Source organism: Oncorhynchus tshawytscha, linkage group LG30 (assembly GCF_018296145.1).
Source record: "Oncorhynchus tshawytscha isolate Ot180627B linkage group LG30, Otsh_v2.0, whole genome shotgun sequence".
NCBI lineage: Eukaryota > Metazoa > Chordata > Actinopteri > Salmoniformes > Salmonidae > Oncorhynchus > Oncorhynchus tshawytscha.
In genome coordinates this window covers 964,269-983,798 of record NC_056458.1, presented here as the reverse complement: position 1 = coordinate 983,798, position 19,530 = coordinate 964,269, and the positions used below count along the sequence as shown (strand labels likewise).

The 19,530-nt window shown below is 42.7% G+C and overlaps 1 protein-coding gene across 2 annotated transcripts in view; it reads left to right on the top strand.

Moving 5' to 3' along the window:
* The window catches only part of LOC112229031 (bifunctional heparan sulfate N-deacetylase/N-sulfotransferase 1), a 109,835-nt gene that overhangs the window by 46,880 nt on the left and 43,425 nt on the right, over nucleotides 1-19,530 (top strand). The window lies entirely within an intron of this gene.

Genomic DNA, 19,530 nt, shown 5'->3' with positions numbered 1-19,530 from the left:
TGAAAAATAAAATGTTCAATCGCTCAGCACTAAATGCAGGAAAGGGAGAATGAAAGGAGGGCCCCTTTTAGAGAGTGAGATGATGATGCTGCTGATTTTTGGCCGAGTACCTGCTTGCTTCACCCTGAAAGGTAGTCTTCCACGTTGTTTCAGTGTGCTTTTCTTTTAGATTACACACACACACACACACACACTCCGACGGAGAGAGACAGACAATTCTACTTTTGCCCTGCTTTTTATCACCAGCTCTTTGGGTTCCATCTCTGCTCCCCGAGCATTAAGGTAGTCTTCACATCATTTAATATTTTATTGTACGCTCAGAGCCAAATACTGACACGTAAGAGATTAGTTCCATATCCGTAACTCACTCGGAGAAGAAAAAGCAGGAACACAAGTCCATGAACGTCTTCGGTTATGCTGTGAAAGAGAGAGCGGAAATGTTTCCATCGCCTCCCCTCCCTCCTCCACCCCCACGGCACTGCTCGAACAAGACCCCATCGCCATTCTCTTCAGCTGCTGTTCAACTCAATTATCTGAATGGCTGAGTACTAGCCTGTACCCTTTTAATAATGGCATGTTGTGTTTAGGAATTCTCTGCAAGCTGGCAATTACAATGGCGGGGGAGGAGGGGGCCACATTAAACTGCCCCCTCCCTCACCTGCCTTCCTCTGCACCAAGCCAAATGAAATAGTAAAGGTGACTCTTTCACTCTCACCTCCTTTCTCTTGCTCTCCCTTCCCCTCTCAAGCTCCCTCTATACTCTTGCTCAGAGTCAGGCTTCTATTCTCCTTTTTATTTAGTTTTGGTTGTATTTTATATGTCTGGTATTATTTTTACAGAACGATGTGCATATGGTAGTTTATGTAAGATATTTTGTGTGGTAATCCTGCTTTAGTCACATATGCTCAAGTTGGTGGCTCAAGCTGTCATGTCTGAACAATTGCTTGTTTTCTCTTAATCGTTTTGTATATATTTTTTTATATATACAGTGGGGCAAAAAAGTATTTAGTCAGCCACCAATTGTGCAAGTTCTCCCACTTAAAAAGATGAGAAAGGCCTGTAATGTTCATCATAGGTACACTTCAACTATGACAGACAAAATGAGAAAAAAAAATCCAGAAAATCACATTGTAGGATTTTTTTATGAATTTATTTGCAAATTATGGTGGAAAATAAGTATTTGGTCACCTACAAACAAGCAAGATTTCTGGCTCTCACAGACCTGTAACTTCTTCTTTAAGAGGCTCCTCTGTCCTCCACTCATTACCTGTATTAATGGCACCTGTTTGAACTTGTTATCAGTATAAAAGACACCTGTCCACAACCTCAAACAGTCACACTCCAAACTCTACTATGGCCAAGACCAAAGAGCTGTCAAAGGACACCAGAAACACAATTGTAGACCTGCACCAGGCTGGGAAGACTGAATCTGCAATAGGTAAGCAGCTTGGTTTGAAAAAAAATCAACTGTGGGAGCAATTATTAGGAAATGGAAGACATACAAGACCACTGATAATCTCCCTCGATCTGGGGTTCTACGCAAGATCTCACCCCGTGGGGTAAAAATGATCACAAGAACAGTGAGCAAAAATCCTAGAACCACACGGGGGGACCTAGTGAATGACCTGCAGAGAGCTGGGACCAAAGTAACAAAGCCTACCATCAGTAACACACTACGCCACCAGGGACTCAAATCCTGCAGTGCCAGACATGTCCCCCTGTGCCAGTACATGTCAGGCCTGTCTGAAGTTTGCTAGAGAGCATTTGGATGATCCAGAAGAAGATTGGGAGAATGTCATATGGTCAGATGAAACCAAAATATAACTTTTTGGTAAAAACTCAACTTGTCGTGTTTGGAGGACAAAGAATGCTGAGTTGCATCCAAAGAACACCATACCTACTGTGAAGCATGGGGGTGGAAACATGCTTTGGGGCTGTGTTTCTGCAAAGGGACCAGGACGACTGATCCTTGTAAAGGAAAGAATGAATGGGGCCATGTATCGTGAGATTTTGAGTGAAAACCTCCTTCCATCAGCAAGGGCATTGAAGATGAAACGTGGCCGGGTCTTTCAGCATGACAATGATCCCAAACACACCGCCCGGGCAACGAAGGAGTGGCTTCGTAAGAAGCATTTCAAGGTCCTGAATGGCCTAGCCAGTCTCCAGATCTCAACCCCATAGAAAATCTTTGGAGGGAGTTGAAAGTGGGCCAAAATACCAGCAACAGTGTGTGAAAACCTTGTGAAGACTTACAGAAAACATTTGACCTCTGTCATTGCCAACAAAGGGTATATAACAAAGTATTGAGAAACTTTTTTGTTATTGACCAAATACTTATTTTCCACCATAATTTGCAAATAAATTCATTAAAATTCCTACAATGTGATTTTCTGGATTTTTTTCTCATTTTGTCTGTCATAGTTGAAGTGTACCTATGATGAAAATTACAGGCCTCTCTCATCTTTTTAAATGGGAGAACTTGCACAATTGGTGGCTGACTAAATACTTTCCCCCCCCACTGTATATATGTACCTGTTCTTTCAGGATGAAAAGAGCAGTCATGTTATTTGTCTGTTTCTGCTGTTCCTGTAATGCCAACAGATTGTGTTGTCACGAGAGTATTTTTCATGTTAATAAAAATTCAAATCTCCCGACTTGGAAAAATATCAATGTTCATTGGGGGGCAGGGTAGCCTAGTGGTTAGAGCGTTGGACTAGTAACCGAAAGGTTGTTGGATCGAATCCTCGTGCTGACAAGGTAAAAATCTGTCGTTCTGCCCCTGAACAAGGCAGTTGCCCTACCGGGGAACAGTGGGTTGTCATAGTAAATAAGAATATGTTTTTAACTGACTTGCTTAAATAAATAAAATATGTATCAAGGGATACAGACTGCGTTTTCCTTTTTAAAAAAATGTTAAATTACTACTTCAATGTGTTTTTTAACACCACTGGTGAAAGGGGATCGTGTAGTGGAAAAAGTAATATTTTTAGGTTCTGAGGAAAATGCCCTCTTCCACTTAGTCTTCTCCCTGTGGTGTGCTCCAGTCAGCTACCTCTGAACATGCCTTATCCCCGGAGTGTTATTGCAGGCCCCCCTCCCCACCAGACTGGAGTCCCTGTGCGTTTTGAGTCCTTCACCCCACCCTTCGTCTCCTCTTCTCCCCGACTGGGACACCATTGGAGCAGGGGGAATGTAATGGCCTTAAAGTGGATGAACTTAAGGCTGAAATGACCCCATTTTAGTGAGATGCTGTTGCCATGATGCCAATTGCTCCCAAGTGCATTGACGCTCCGTTTCTCCAGTCGCAGCGCCTTGTCATCTTAACCTTAACAGTGGTGTAACTTTGTATCCCCTGTGTAACTTGATAGTGAGGTCACATGGTACAGTCAAGGCCTGTAATCGCTGTGAGTATTTAACACCACAGATATAATGCACGGAATGCCCTCTCCCTTTGTTTCCTTTGGATTGCTCTGGGAGCTGGATACATTCAATAGAATGTAGTCAAAATACATAGTGGGACTAAAAATGAACCAAAATAAAACCTCCATTGTGAAATGTACTGTGTCTGTCTGTAAAATGCATGTATAATCTGGAATTAGAAGCCTAAGTGTTGTTGTTCATTAGTTTTCTCCAATTAGATGAGGAATGGTAGGGTTAGGGGAAAATAAACAAATGAACATATATTTTAGATTTAAGATTCTTCAAAGTGGTCACCCTTTGCTTTGATGACAGCTTTGCACACTCTTCACATTCTCTCAACCAGCTTCATGATGTAGTCACCTGGGATGCATTTCAATTAACAGGTGTGCCTTGTTAAAAGTTAATTTGTGGAATTTCTTTCGTTAATGTGTTTGAGCTAATCCGTTTCATGAGGAATGTTTTTCAATCAGTCTTGAAGGAGTTCAAACCTATGCTGAGCACTTGCTGAGCACTTTTTCTTCACTCTGCTATCCAACTCATCCCAAGCCATCTCAATTGGGTTGAGGTCGGGGAATTGTGGAGGCCAGGTCCTCTTATGCAGCACTCCATCACTCTCCTTCTTGGTTAAATAGCCCTTACACAGCATGGAGGTGTGTTTTGGGTCATTGTCCTGTTGGAAAACAAATGATCGTCCCACTAAGTGCAAACCAGATGGGATGGCGCATCGCTGCAAAATACTGTGGTAGCCATACTGGTTAAATGTGCCTTGTTCTAAATAAATCACAGACAGTGTCACCAGCAAAGCACCATCACACCACCACCTCCATGTTTCACGATGGGAACCACACATGCTGAGATCATCCATTCACCTCTGCCTCTCACAAAGACACATCGGTTCAAACCAAAACTCTAAAATTTTGATTCATCAGACCAAAGGACAGATTTTCACCAGCCTAATGTCCATTGCTTGTTTTTCTTGGCCCAAGCAAGTCTCTTCTTATTGGTGTCCTTTTAGTAGTGGTTTCTTTGCAACAATTTGACCATTAAGACCTGATTCATACAGTCTCTTCTGAACAGTTGATGTGTCTGTTACTTGAACGCTGATGCATTTATTTGGGCTGCTATTGCTGAGGCTGGTAACTCTTATGGACTTGTCCTCTGCAGCAGAAGTACTCTGGGTCTCCCTTTTCTGTTGTAGTACTCATGAGAGCCAGTTTCATCATAGCGCTTGATGGTTTTGCGACTGCACTTGAAGAAACTTTCAAAGTTCTTGAAATGTTCCTTTTTTGACTGACCTTCATGTCTTAAAGTAATGATGGACTGTCATTTCTCTTTGCTTATTTGAGCTGTTCTTGTCATAATATGGACTTGGTCTTTTACCAAATAGGGCTACTGTATCTTCTATATACCACCTATACCTTGTCACAACACAACTGATTGGCTCAAACGCATTAAGAAGGAAAGACATTCCACATGAACTTTTAACAAGGCACACTTGTTAATTGAAATGCATTCCAGATGACTACCTCATGAAGCTGGTTGAGAGAATGCCAAGAGTGTGCAAAGCTGTCATCAAGGCAATAACAGCACATTGCTGTTCTCCGTTAAGGGAAATGGACTGGTGACTACAAGTGGCCCTAAAATGTCCATTCGCTCTGCGTCTACTGGCTAGGCAAGGTTTGCACATTCTGAATGACTCATAATTATTTATTCAGGGCCGAAATATGTAGTAGCTGTTGAGTTTTTGATCTGATCTGTCTAATTTGTAAGCCAATCTCAGTAATTTAAGATAAGGGACCCGGCAAAGTGGAAGATCTTGGTTGTGGTGTGTTTGCTCATGGTAAGAGAGGATATAGAGGGGAAGAGAGAAGGTGCGGCAGTCTCCCTGCGTTTCTGATTTGAGGAGCCAGCGAGTGAGTGTCATTGATCCGGATGTTTTTAAGATTCGTGCTGCAGCCCGAGCCATCCCTAGTGTTTCAGAACGGCATCGCTGATTCAAGAAGACGTGCAATCACAAATCTCACTGCTGTCCATCTCCCGCTCAGAGTTCGGAGAAAAGGCTGGCATGCAATCGACACGTTTCCGCTGTGCACCTTCAATCGACTCTTGCAGCCCTATTTTTCCTAATTTGTTCTTATTGACTGTGCTCCATTTATAGTGAGAGCATATTTATTTTAGCCTCAGTTTGTTACAAAACAGTCTAGACTTGTTGCGGTTTGACTGAGCCAAAAGTCAAAGCCAGTAGTGTAAAGATTGGCCTAATGGATAGTTAAGGAAACACTCAATTTGCCCTTCCACCCCATGAGGCTTTGCCAGAGAGGGTTGGTGGTGAGAACCGAGTTATGGGAGAAACAACCCCCTCAACCACAGCCTTAAGAATGTACGGCATCTGGTATGTAATAAAGTACCGGTATGTCGTCTCCACAGGGAACCCTGCTAATGGATATGATAAATGGTTAGTGGTGAAGCCCATGCCTGTGGTTCCATTTGCTCCATTTCTAAATGCACGGTCATGAGTTTCAAACTGGACACTGTGACTACAAGTGCCAGTGAGGATGAGCAAGGCCGCATGCTTCGACCATAGACTTAAACAATGGGCCCCAAGGGAGCTGTTTGGGGATGTTGATAATGCCCAACTCGCCCCTTTTCCGTCTTTATTGTCCACTGTAAATTGAGATGCGCACCACTTATTTTTCAGCCATTTAAGATAACAAATGCAGCTGTATAGATCCCTCAAACTCAACTCTGGACCTCCAAAGCCAGTTCCGCTGTATTTAAACATTTGTAAAAAAAAAGATTCCCCTCTCATCGGGGACTGCTTTAGTCACAGAACACCAGGTGGGTGCAATTAATTATCAGGTAGGACAGAAAACCAGCAGGCTCCAGACCATGTCGGGTCAGAGTTGAATACTGCTGGTATAGACTACAGAGGAAGCTCATGTTTTGGCAAGTGGTTATGATCAGGGCTGTGTGAGCAGTGCGTACTATGGTGCCTTGTCTCTCTGAGTGTCAGTAAGTGTCGTCAGGGCAGACTGTGTACAAACCACCTAGAGCAATACGGAGAAGAAAGCAGGTAGGTATGCCAGCACTTGGCCTACCATCTGTTAGCTGGTGATTTATTTAATTGCTTCTTAAGTCTGTGTTTGTTGAACCGATGCCACAGATGGGCCGATTCTAATAACCTCTCAACTCGTCTTAATTCGTCTGTGTTGCTGTGCTTGTCAGCACAAATTGGTCTTCCACTGTTGCAAATCTACAGGCGCAGTGTGAGGACTTGGCGCTCAATGTGCCACTTTTTTTTAGGGGGTGGTGGTGTGTGCGAGTGTGACGGCATTTTCAGAGAACTGAGCCGAGGTTTCAAGCAGGCCAAACTGCCATATATGTGTGTCTATACAACGGTAGACTAAGAGTTGTCTGCAGTTGTTTGTTTCCCCCAGCTGCAGTACTCTGTAAACATACAGTGCATTTGAAAAGTATTCAGACCCCTTCACTTGTCCTTTTTTTTTTATGTATTTTTTATGTTACAGCCTTATTCTAAAATGGATTACATTTTTAGCTCATTTATAAAAAAAAATAAACATCATATTTACATAAGAATTCAGACCCTTTACTAAATACTTTGTTAAAGCGACTTTGGCAGGGATTACAACCTCGGGTCTTCTTGGGCATGGCGCTACAAGCTTAGCACGTATGTATTTGCAGTTTCTCCCATTCTTCTCTGCAGATCCTCTCGAGCACTGTCAGGTTGGGCGGGGAACATCACTGCACAGCTATTTTCAGGTCACTTCAGAGATGTTAGATCTGCTTCAATTCTGGGCTCTGGCTGGGCCGCTCAAGAACATTCAGAGACTTGTCCCGAAGCCACTCCTGCATTGTCTTGACTGTGTGCTTAGGGTCGTTGTCCTGTTGGAAGGACAACAACAGAGGTCCTGAGTGCTCTGGAGCACGTTTTCCTCTGATCTCTCTGTACTTTGCTCTATTCATGTTTCCCCTCGATCCTGACTAGTCTCCCAATCCCTGCCGCTGAATAACATCCCCACGGCATGATGCTACCACCACCATGCTTCACCGATGGTGCCGGGTTTCCTCCAGACGTGATGCCTGACATTCAGGCCAAAGAGTTCAATCTTTGTTTCATCAGACCAGAGAATCTTGTTTCTCATGGTCAGAGTCCTTTAGGTACCTTTTGGCAAACTCCAAGCAGGCTGTCATGTGCCTTTTTACTGGGGAATGGCTTCCATCTAGTCACTCTACCATAAAGGCTTGATTGGTGGAGCGCTGCAGAGATGGTTGTCCTTCTGGAAGGTTCTCCCATCTCCACAGAGGACCTCTAGAGCTCTTTCAGAGTGACAATCGGGTTCTTGGTCACCTCCCTGACCAAGGCCCTTCTCCTCCGATTGCTCAGTTTGGCTGGGTTGCCAGCTCTAGGAAGAGTCTTGGTGTTTCCAAACTTCTTCCATTTAAGAATGATGGAGGCCACTGTGTTCTTGGGGACCTTCAATGATGCAGGCATGTTTTGATACCCTTCCCTAGATCTGTGCCTCGACACAATCCTGTCTCGGAGCTCTACAGACAATTCGTTTGACCTCACGGCTTGGTTTTTGCTCTGACCATATACTGTCAACTGTGGGACCTTATATAGACAGGTGTGTGCCTTTCCAAATCATGTTCAATCAATTGCATTTACCACAGGTGGACTCCAATCAAGTTGTAGAAACATCTCAAGGATGTTCAATGGAAACAGGATGCACCTGAGCTCAATTTCGAGTCTCATAGCAAAGGGTCTGAATACTTATGTAATTAAGGTATTTGTTTTTTTGTTTGTAATACATTCCTCATTATGGGATATATTTTTTTATTTAATCAATTGTAGAATAAGGCTGTAGCATAACAAAATGTGGAAAAAGTCAATGGGTCTGAACACTTCCCGAATTCACTGTATGCATCAATGAAGGTGTAACAAAAGATTTCTCCTGTGAAAGATCAATGTCTGTGAGAGCTCCTGACGTTTTAATTGGTAGTGCTCGTGATACATCTCTGGGAAGGCAAATCCTATTGCTTTCCTTTACAATCCATTTGAGTAAACTCTGCCTCCTATATGTTGGATCACGACGAGCCGATCCTTAGCTTATTTCCCTTTCTCAAACCTTTACCAACCTCTGTCTTCTGGTCCTAGTATAACTCTGCCTCCTATACGTTGGATCACGACGAGCCGATCCTTAGCTTATTTCCCTTTCTCTCAAACCTTTACCAACCTCTGTCTTCTGGTCCTAGTATAGTATACTTCCTCTTCACGCTCTCTCGTCTGTTCACTGCCTGTTCATTGTCTACAGCTAATGGGGATATGGAAGCTGACAAACACTAGTGCTGTGGATGTTTTCCTGTAGCAGGACCCTCAATAGAGGTGCGCACACACCCTCTTTTCATTTTATAATGGATATTAAAATGTATATTAATATCCTGCCCGGGTTAAATAATGCACACGTTCTTCTAGAATGAATTGAGTGTCATCTTTGAACATATTTTTGTATTTGTCTGCTGTTTTTCATGGCGGTTTAACAAGGTTACCAGTATCTGGTGATGTCTGTTCTTCCACCTCTCCGAAATTAAGATTAATGAGGAAGTGCGGGTGCCAGCTGGGACCAAAATAGATTTTGTAAATTGGCTCTCTGCTGAAGTTTAGAGGGGGGGGGACAGTGGGATGAGCAACATGCGTTCTATAATTCTCACCTTCTAGCCTTACAACGGACACACATCCAAGCTAGTATGGATGAGTTCTCCGGACTGCATTCCTTCCTAGCCCTTTTCCACAGAAATCAGTTCCTTATCGCTGAACTCCCACAGAGGCCTCGGTTGTATGTTTGCTTCTCCCACTGAAAAGCTTGTGGAAAACCAAAGCATAGTTCCACATCAAACTACAGCTGATGATGGCTGCCTCTGAGGTAGAGGGGAGCTGAGTAACTTCTTGACGCTACCCATCCCTGTCGCGGGATAATTTTCGTCAGCAACCGCTGAATAGCATAGCGCAACAGTCAAATAATATTACTAAAAAATATTCATATTCATGAAATAATAAGTGCAATTTTGCATAACACAGCTTAGCCTTTTGTTAATCCACCTGTCGTCTCAGATTTTGAAATTATGCTTTACAGCGAAAGCAATCCAAGCGTTTGTAAGTTTATCGAAAGCATAGCATTATGTACACTTAGCATCAGGAAGCTTGGTCACGAAAATCAGAAAAGCAATCAAATTAACCGTTTACCTTTGATCTTTGGATGTTTTCACTCACGAGACTCCCAGTTACACAACAAATGTTCCTTTTGTTCCATAAAGATGATTTTTTTAATAGCCAAAATACCTCCATTTGTCGCGTTATGTTCAGAAATCCACAGGAAAGAGCGGTCACGACAACGCAGACTGAAATTCCAAGTAGTCTTCATAATGTCCACAGAAACATGTCGAACATTTTTTATAATCATTCCTCAGGTAGTTTTTAAAATATATATTCGATAATATATCAACCAAGTGTGTAGGTTTTTCAATAACAGCGGGAGGAACAATGGCGTCTTTACTCTGTAGCGCAAAAACTCACTCTGAGAGCCCCCACCTATCCACTTACACAATGTGATCTTTCACGCTCATTTTTCAAAATAAATGCCTGAAACTATGTCTAAAGACTGACACCTTAGGGAAGCCAGAGAAAAAGGAATATGGTTGATATCCCTTTAAATGGAGGATAGGCATGAATAGGAACAGAAGGGTTTCAAAATAAGAGGCACTTCCTGATTGGATTTTCCTCAGGGTTTCGCCTGCAATATCAGTTCTGTTATACTCACAGACAATATTTTTACAGTTTTGGAAACTTTAGAGTTTTCTATCCTAAGCTGTCAATTATATGCATATTCTAGCATCTGGTCCTGAGAAATAGGCTGTTTACTTTGGGAACGTTATTTTTCCAAACATAAAAATAGTGCCCCCTAGCTTCTAGAGGTTAACTGGAAATGAAAACAATACAAACGGTTCAGAGGAGAAAGTTAAGCCTATTAATTTCACGGAGTGGCTCAGGATTGCTCCACTAGACAAATTAGGTGCATTGATTGCAACTAAACACAGGTAGGCTATGCTATAGTTTAACACCATTTGCTAAAAATATTTGCTCACTGTACATAATTCAAAACAACTCTAATTCCAGACCTAAATGCATATCCCCATGAAACCGATTGAGATCAAATGGTTGGTATGTAGATGCTACATGGGTGTTTCACTGGTAAAACTTAATCATAATAAATGTACAGAAATGGGAAGGGAGGGTGACCACAACAATTGGTGCGTAAAGAGGTTTTGAAACACAAAACGCCGATTGTGATTCGGCTCTTCAGATTTGGGGAAAAGGGATCCAGGGTGGCGGGACGTGGCGGCTACCTACAGATCTGCAGCCTCTGCCATGATTTAATACAGTGCTATTGTCTCAGATCCTCTTCTTTCAGGAAGCAACCTGATTAACTGAGGTAGTGGGCAAATGAACCAGGGGAGGTTTTGAGTTTCTTAAAAGGGTTTTAGTTTAGACATCCGGTTGTGTCTCGCATAACGGACATACAGTGCCTTGCGAAAGTATTCGGCCCCCTTGAACTTTGCGACCTTTTGCCACATTTCAGGCTTCAAACATAAAGATATAAAACTGTATTTTTTTGTGAAGAATCAACAACAAGTGGGACACAATCATGAAGTGGAACGACATTTATTGGATATTTCAAACTTTTTTAACAAATCAAAAACTGAAAAATTGGGCGGTGCAAAATTACACACTCTCCACATGCTTCCCCACCGAGTGAGTTCGATAGAGTTCGTGCATATTAGATGAATTCTTGACTATTTTGAGGAAGTGCATACTGGCTACGGCGTCTCAAAATGGGCAAACGGTACTATTGCTGCTTTTTCTCGTTCTTTTTTTTTAAGGGAAAGGTCTTAAGGGAGTATGCGAGCACACTCGTTTGGTTCGCCTAGCTGACTTCAGCTAGCCGGCAGCCCAACTGAAAGCATGCTGACGACTTAAACAATCATGTTAGCCCTGGTCTAATCGCCGGTAATGGAACAGATGGCTCCCTTAGGCTTATTTAAACAAAACCCCCAACATGGGTAAAGAAAAGGCATGTATGTGTGTGCTGTTTGTGCAGTTGGTTCCAATCAATAGAGCAGGATGTGAAGCTATGGGATCAGGATAAGTTTAGTTTTGTGTGTATGTATACATCGTCCTCTGGGGGGCCCTACCTGGCATCACTCAGACGGCTGGCTGGCTGGTCTCAGCCAGATAGAAGCTGTTTTAATGAGTTGTTGTGCGTTGTAATCCAGGCGGGTCAAGGGCACAGCAATGTCTAGGGTGTCATTATAGGGATTATGAATGAACCATTTAAAGACCTTTTATCTCATTCTGGTCCGGGTGTGTAGAAGTGCCACTGCATGCTGGATAGTGCAGTCTTGTCATTAGTTAACAAAGGCAGGTAGACTTTGTATCCTCCCAACCTCTCTGAAAATGAGATTTTAGGTGTGACTTGCCACAACTCCAATGACCGTAGCCTGAATCTCTCTCAAATTCAGAGGCCATAGCAAAAAAAAGTGGCAGTGTCCTCTAATAAAGGTAAGATTTGTGTGTTTCCCCAGCCTGCCTCTGTCTCTGGGTGGAATCTGTCAGTTGTTAAAGCAGCTATAAATAGTGGCCTTTTGCCGTGTTGTGCAGCCTAATTAAGAAGAAGGGGGACGAAGGTGCTCCCAAGCTTCTGGGCTTGGCGCGGAATGGCTACCCCGTTCATACACACTAGTATTTGCTCACCGCTTCCAATTATCCCCAGTAACGTGGTATGTCTTGTGTGATCCTCCAACATCCAAGGGTGTACTCCCACAGGAATCACGGTCTGAAGTTAATACAACTTTAAAGGAACAATCCCTGATAAAAATAAAAAATAAACGTTTTTAAAAGAATACAAAAAAAATGCACTTAACAAAATAACAAATTCAAATAAATCGCCTCCCAATATCTTTCTGAAGGCTGGGGAAGAAATATACATCCCACTTTTAGTAAACCAGTGAAGAATGTAGATTTGTGTCTGTCTGAGACAGTCATGTTCCAGTCCTCGCTTGATTTATGGTAATAGCTCTGGCGTTGTGTTTCCAGAATCAATTTAGCCAGTTAAAAATTGGACATAGAATGGCTAAATGGTTCCTATTGCTGTTCCCTAAGTAATTGCCTCGGTCTTCGCTCCTAGGGGAATAATTTTGACAGAGACAGTGGATGGAGATGAGGGTCAACATGTTTTACATACAGATAAGGGAAATGATGGCCCGCAAACAGATGTTTGACGGACAAATCAGTCTCCAAAAAATAAACAGTGGCCCTCTGCAACTCAACAATGTCTTGATGTTAACCCTCGACCAAAATTATTGCCCACCCTTGAGCTCGAACCACTGTGACTTTGACAGCAGAAAAAGATGCATGTAAACCCGTTTAGCTTTGCTTTATGCGCATGGTCTTCTAAGGGTTGGACAGGAAGAAGGTGAGAAAAGGGAGCACTTCTGCTTACTCTGCTATGACTTTTAATTGAGGTTGGGACTGGCCGAATTATGGCCTAAACTCCCCAAACGCGAGCATGCGAGGCATGTGTGATTTATTTTTAGAATGCATTGTTTTGAATTATAATGACCCAATCGAAGTCTCACGACGCCTCACTTAATTAGAACATGTCTCTATTTTTGTTTCATCACTGCCGCAGTAGTCACACAAAACAATATGAACTTTTTTTATTTATTTTTTTAGCTCATTTGATTTGGAAGAGGTAGCATATACAGTGCATTTGGAAAGTAGACCCCTTGACTTTTTCCATATTTTGTTACGTTGCATCCTTATTCTAAAATTGATTAAATTGGATGGGGTTGGGGGGTTCTCATCAATCTACACACAATGACCCATAATGCAAAGCAAAATTTGTGTTTTAGAATTTTTTCAAATGTATAAAAAAAAAACGGATCACATTTACATAAGTATTCAGACCCTTTACTCAGTACTTTTTTGAAGCGCCTTTGGTAGCAATTACAGCCTTGAGTCTTCTTGGGTATGACGCACTCTCTCAACCAGCTTCACCTGGAATGCTTTTCCAACAGTCTTGAAGTAGTTCCCACAAATGCTGAGCACTTGTTGCCTGCTTTTCCTTCACTCTGCCTTCCAACTCATCCCAAACCATCTCAATTGGGTTGGGTTTGGGTAATTGTGGAGGCCAGATCATCTGATGCAGCTCTCCTTCTTGGTCAAATAGCCCTTACACAGCCTGGAAGTGTTGGGTCATTGTCCACTAAGCGCAAACCAGATGGGATGGCGTATCGCTGCTGAGTGCTGTGGTAGCCATGCAGGTTAAGTGTGCCTTTAATTCTAAATACATCACAGACAGTGTCACCAGCAAAGCACCATCACACTTTCTCCATGCTTCACGATGGGAACCACTCATGCGAAGATCATCCATTCACCTCCACTGCGTCTCACAAAGACACGGCGGTTGGAACCAAACATCTGAAATTTGGACTCATCTTCTGTATACCACCCCTACCTTGTTACAACATAACTGATTGATTGGCTCAAACGCATTAAGGAAAGAAATTCCACAAATGAACATTTAACAAGGCACACCTGTTATTGAAATACATTCCAGGTTGCTGGTTGAGAGAATGCCAAGAGTGTGCAAAGCTGTCACAAAGGCAAAGGGTGGCTACTTTGAAGAATCTGAAATATAAAATAGATTTTTATTGAACACTGTTTTGTTTACTACATGATTCCATATGTGTTCATCATTTTGATGTCTAAACTATTATTCTACAATGTAGAAAATAGTAAAGATAAAGAAAAACCCTTGGATGATTAGGTGTGTCCAAACGTTTGCCTGGTACTGTATATTGTGAACCGGTCATAATAAAATGAAACATGTTTAGATGGTGTTAAGGCATTTGAAGTGGCGACAGCACCGCCTCTTCGTTGCGCACTGCAGGATGGGATATGTTCTAACTCAACAACACTACTATCCCACAGCGAAATTCCAGTGGAACGCAATATTCTTTCTTTTCAAATGAAAATGTAATTTGAAAGAACAAGAGTTGGCCCTTTGTTTTTTTGTTTGTTGCTCTCAACCTGTTGTTGCGTTTAGGAGTGCCGCGAGTGGACGTCGCGTCAACGCTCCCTGAGCGCCACGGCAGCAGGTGGATCGGTTGTACCCACTGGAACTGATTTAGCCTCCTACCTTTTTGTTTGTTGCTCTCAACCTGTTGTTGCGTTTAGGAGTGCCGCGAGTGGACGTCGCGTCAACGCTCCCTGAGCGCCACAGCAGCAGGTGGATCGGTTGTACCCACTGGAACTGATTTAGCCTCCTACCTTTTTGTTTCGCCGTAGTGCTTTATCGGAGTGTGACTGCATGCTGGAACCACATTTGCTACATCCGTCTCTAGCCGCAGCAGTAGTTGGGATCTGTCTGTCTGTCTGCTTGTCAGGCCATCTGTGGGCGCGATATTTCATCATGGTCACAGATGGATTGAGTGCGGCCCAATTCAATTATGCATTTTATGACGGCCAAGTGGTTGTTGAATGCCACTGGAATTCTGACGAGTGCTTAGCAGTTATGGAAAGGCTGTTTTCAGTTTACGGTCTCTTTTTCATGTTTCATATTTGTGCTGTTTCAGTAGAGCATTCAGAGTGAACTACATTGCACAAGCGTGCAGTGGTGTATCATATTGGATTTAGACCCAACCGCCCCCAGTCTTTATCTATGAAAGCACAGACGTTGTCCCCTGTCCTACTTTCTTTTTCATTTCAGGAGACAAACAGGACACCTCCAAACGGGCAGTAATCCCCTTACCCTCACGCCGGAGTCAGTCCATAGGGGTGTTATGTCAGGGGTACAGCTCACCGGGTTAGCACCGTCCCAATGACAGGAGATTAACACACATTAGATAAGCAGCGGGGTGGGCTCTCCGCTCACGCCAAACACTGGCCATGCTGTGCATGGGGGGGGGAGGGGGGGTGAACCCGCTCCTCTGTCCAAGCAAGTCCTCTCTAAGGGTTGGCAGAAGGACCGGCAGAGCAGTCGTGGTGCTTATTGGCGCGTGGGTTGACTCATAACCCTCAGTCCCCGCGGTTACTGTATATCCACGGGGCCGGGTTTAGGGTCGTGCCATATTTGTGTGGATGGGTGGCGGGCAGATAGAATAAAGAGAAAATGATACCTTTTTAAAAAACATTTTTAAAAAGCTTTAGGGCCTTAATGTACGTGTGCCAAGTAGCCTACAGCCTAACGCCAAACGCTTTTGGGAATGGGAAGAGAAAGTTAACATTTGTCCTTTTTGGCCTCCGCGGACCAACGTCGGAGTTGAATTCAATAACAGGAAAGCTGCGAAACGGAGAGTTGAAAATAAAGAAGGGTAAGTCATGTTTGGGCTAGATTTGGTGAAGTGGTACAAAAAAGGTTGATATCAGGGATATGTGTTACGATTTGTGAGGCGCAATACAAAGTTTGACTTGTCACAAGATGGGGACTTCAAATAGCCCTTTTGGCACATCAAGGGAACTGTAGCCTACTGTTTAGATGGGTACATCTGGACACTGACTGTAGGTCTATAACCTCTCACATAACCTTAATATTCACTCCAACAGAATTAAGCATTCCTTGTAGTACAATTATACACCAAATGTAGGCAAAAATTATATTTCTTTCTTTCAGCATCTCGAGAGAAAGGGAATGCACAGTTAGATACCACCTGTAGAGGTGCTGTTTTATCCGCATCATAAGAGCTGTTTTGTGTGTTTAAACCACATAAAATATGTATCCAAGCCAAACTGAAGTCTTATTAGAAACATGTTGGGTTGTTTTCAAAGCTTTCTATTTCCTTTACAACTGGTCAAACGGATATCATTTTGGGCAGCAAATCTTTTATTATATATATATTTTTTTTTATTGCATTTTCTCCCCAGTCCCTAAACGTCTTTGCTCCGCAAAAGAGGACAGAACTTTACCGATGTCAACTAGATTGAAGCATTAATTTATCGATTTATGACATCATTCTGGTGAGCAAAGGGTTTTAGTATTCTAGGGCAACTTGTAATGACAGAAGAGAAAGGGCATGTTCCTAATTCTAGGCAAGTTGACTAACAAATAGCCTACCAAAATGTTTAAAATGATAAACGGATACATATCTAAATCAGGCAAGAAGAAATCCTGCATCCTCTGTCAAAATCGTTCCGCCATCTGACTGTAGAATACAGTCCCTTTTCTCTATTCGCAGTTAGGGTCCGGGTCTCAAGATTTTCACTATCACAAATCGTCGCGCGGTTATGGGTGGGTTATTAGCAATTGCAGGCGGGTGAACAAACCGCTGACCCATGCACCACTATTGGTGGTACAGTGTGTGCTGGGCTGGCGGACTGTGTGTGTTTGTCACCAGATGTAAGCAGCGCGTGTGTGTGAGCTCAGAGCCCAGCTTAGTGAGGCTGGTGGTGAAGTGGTGCTAAAGCTCAGAGAGTAGAGCAGAGCGCATGTGGAGGTAGGCAGCAGCATTAGCTTGGAGAGTGGAGCACGAACAGAGACTGGCCTGGCAGGGGCACACACAGGCTGCTGGAGGGCCCTCGAAGGTGCAGAGGTGGACATGGGAGGATAGAGCTCTCCAGACGCGCTTCACAAGGTACTGTGGCTGATGCTTTCCTGCAGAGTAGCTCCATTGAGGAGAAAATGGATTGATTGGTCTTATGGAGGCGAGGTACTTACAGTTCCTTCAGAAAGTACTCGCAAGCCTTGACTTTTTACACATTTTGTTGTGTCACAGCCTGAAATGAAAATGGATTAAATTGAGATTTTGTGTCACTGGCCTACACACAATAACCTACAATGTCCAAGTGGAATTGTGTTTTTAGAAATGTTTATAAGTTAAAGGTTAAGCTGTATTGTCTTGAGTCAGGTATTCAACACCTTTTGTTATGACAAGCCTAAATAAGTTCAGGACAAAAGATTTGCTTAACACGTCACATAATGAGTAGCATGGACTCACTCTGTGTGCAAATAATGATGTTTAACATGGACTCACTCTGTGTGCAATAATGGTGTTTAACATGCTTTTTGAATGACTACCTCATCTCTGTACCCCACACATACAATTCTCTGTAAGGTCCCTCAGTCCAGCAGTGAATTTCAACTGCAAAGACCAGGGAGGTTATCCAATGCCTGGCAAAAAAGGGCACCTATTGGTAGATGGGTTAATAAATCAAATTAAACGTAAAGGGGACATTGAATATCCCTTTGCGCATGGTGAAGTTGTTAATTTCATTTTGGATGGTGTATCAGTGCACCCAGTCAAGACAAAGCTACAGGTGTCCTTCCTAACTCAGTTGCCGGAGAAGAAGGAAACCACTCAGGGATTTCACCATGAGCCCAATGGTGACTTTAAAGCAATTACAGAGTTTAATGGCCATGATAGGAGAACTGAGGATGGATCAACAACATGGTAGTTACTCCACAATACTAACCTAAATGATAGAGTGAAATGAATGAAGCCTGTACAGAATATTCCAAAACATGCATTCTGTTTTCAATAAGGCACAAAAGTAAAATTGCACGAAATGTGGCAAAGAAATGAACTCTATGTCCTGAAAACAGTTATTTTTGGAGCAAATCCAAGACAACACATTACTGGGTACCTCTCTTCATATTTTTAAGCATGTGATAGGATACCCATCAACAGTGATAGATGGCAAAATCATAGAGGAAAACATGGTTCAGTCTGCTTTCCAATGGACACCGGGAGACAAATTCACCTTTCAGCAGGACAATAACTTAAAACACAAGGCCAAATATACACTGGAGTTGCTTATCAAGAGGACACACAATGTTCCTGAGTGGCCTAGTTACAGTTTTGACTTAAATCGGTTTGGAAGCCTATGGCCAAGCCTTGAAAATGGTCGTCTAGCAATGATCAACAACCAACTTGTCAGATCTTGAAGAATTGTTTGAAATTATAATGTGCAAATATTGCCCAATCCAGGTGTGCAAAGCTCTTAGAGACTTACCCAGAAAGACTCACAGCTGTCATCGCTACCTAAGGTGATTCTAACACGTATTGACTCGGTGGCGTGAATATTTATGTAAATTAGATATTTTGTTGTATTTTCATTTTCAAAACCTTTTGCCAAAATGTCTAAAAACATGTTTTTCACTTTGTCATTATGGGGTATTGTGATGTCAATATGGGGTATTGTGTGTGAATAGAATGGGTGAGGAAAAATGGTTTCATGCATTTTGAATTCAAGCTGCAACACCAACAACATGTGGAACTAAGTCGAGGGTTGTGAGTACTTTCCGAAGGCACTGTATGTTCTCTCTGTAGGCTTATAATGAACAAATGTTATTCACTGGTTCCCATTGAATCCTTTAGAGTTCAAATGGATTAATTATGTTTACTGGAAATGTTTTGGATCCCATCTATGCAGGTGTCCCATGTTGGACACCAGGTTGTGGCCACTGACTCGGCTCTGTCGGTCTTCATCTGCCACTTGTTTGCGCATTTGCTCTCGTCTAGATAAACAGGATTAGATATTTAGGATTACACTTCCCTGACCCTCTCCGTATTGTGCTGGTCTAGGCCTTTTCAGATTTGCTAATGCTTTGTTTTAACCCTGCCTCAGACCCAGAGGTAACTACCAACCCAATGCCACATTGATTGATATCCAATTGGGTGGCTGATGAAAATGATTCTGTCTCACAGCATTTGAATGGATATTGGCTTAATATTCAGTGGCTTTTCTTGTCCTTTTTGAAAATTGCTTCTCCATGGGCCATTTCATGGTACACCTTTTTAGAACAGCCTCAATCTGTGCATAAAAATAAGAAATTGCAGTATTTAGCAAGCAAGAATAGTGACTGCGCTAAACGAATGGCTGCATGAAGGCAGTTAAACAGCGTTGTGTTTGTGGCTGACTTTTATTGCCAATTAATAAGCAAGTGAGGACAACGGTGTAAGAACCTAGGGATTTCATTTAGTTTTTCAGTCATACCATAGTAAAGACGACACACTCTAGTAGTTATGATGGTGCTC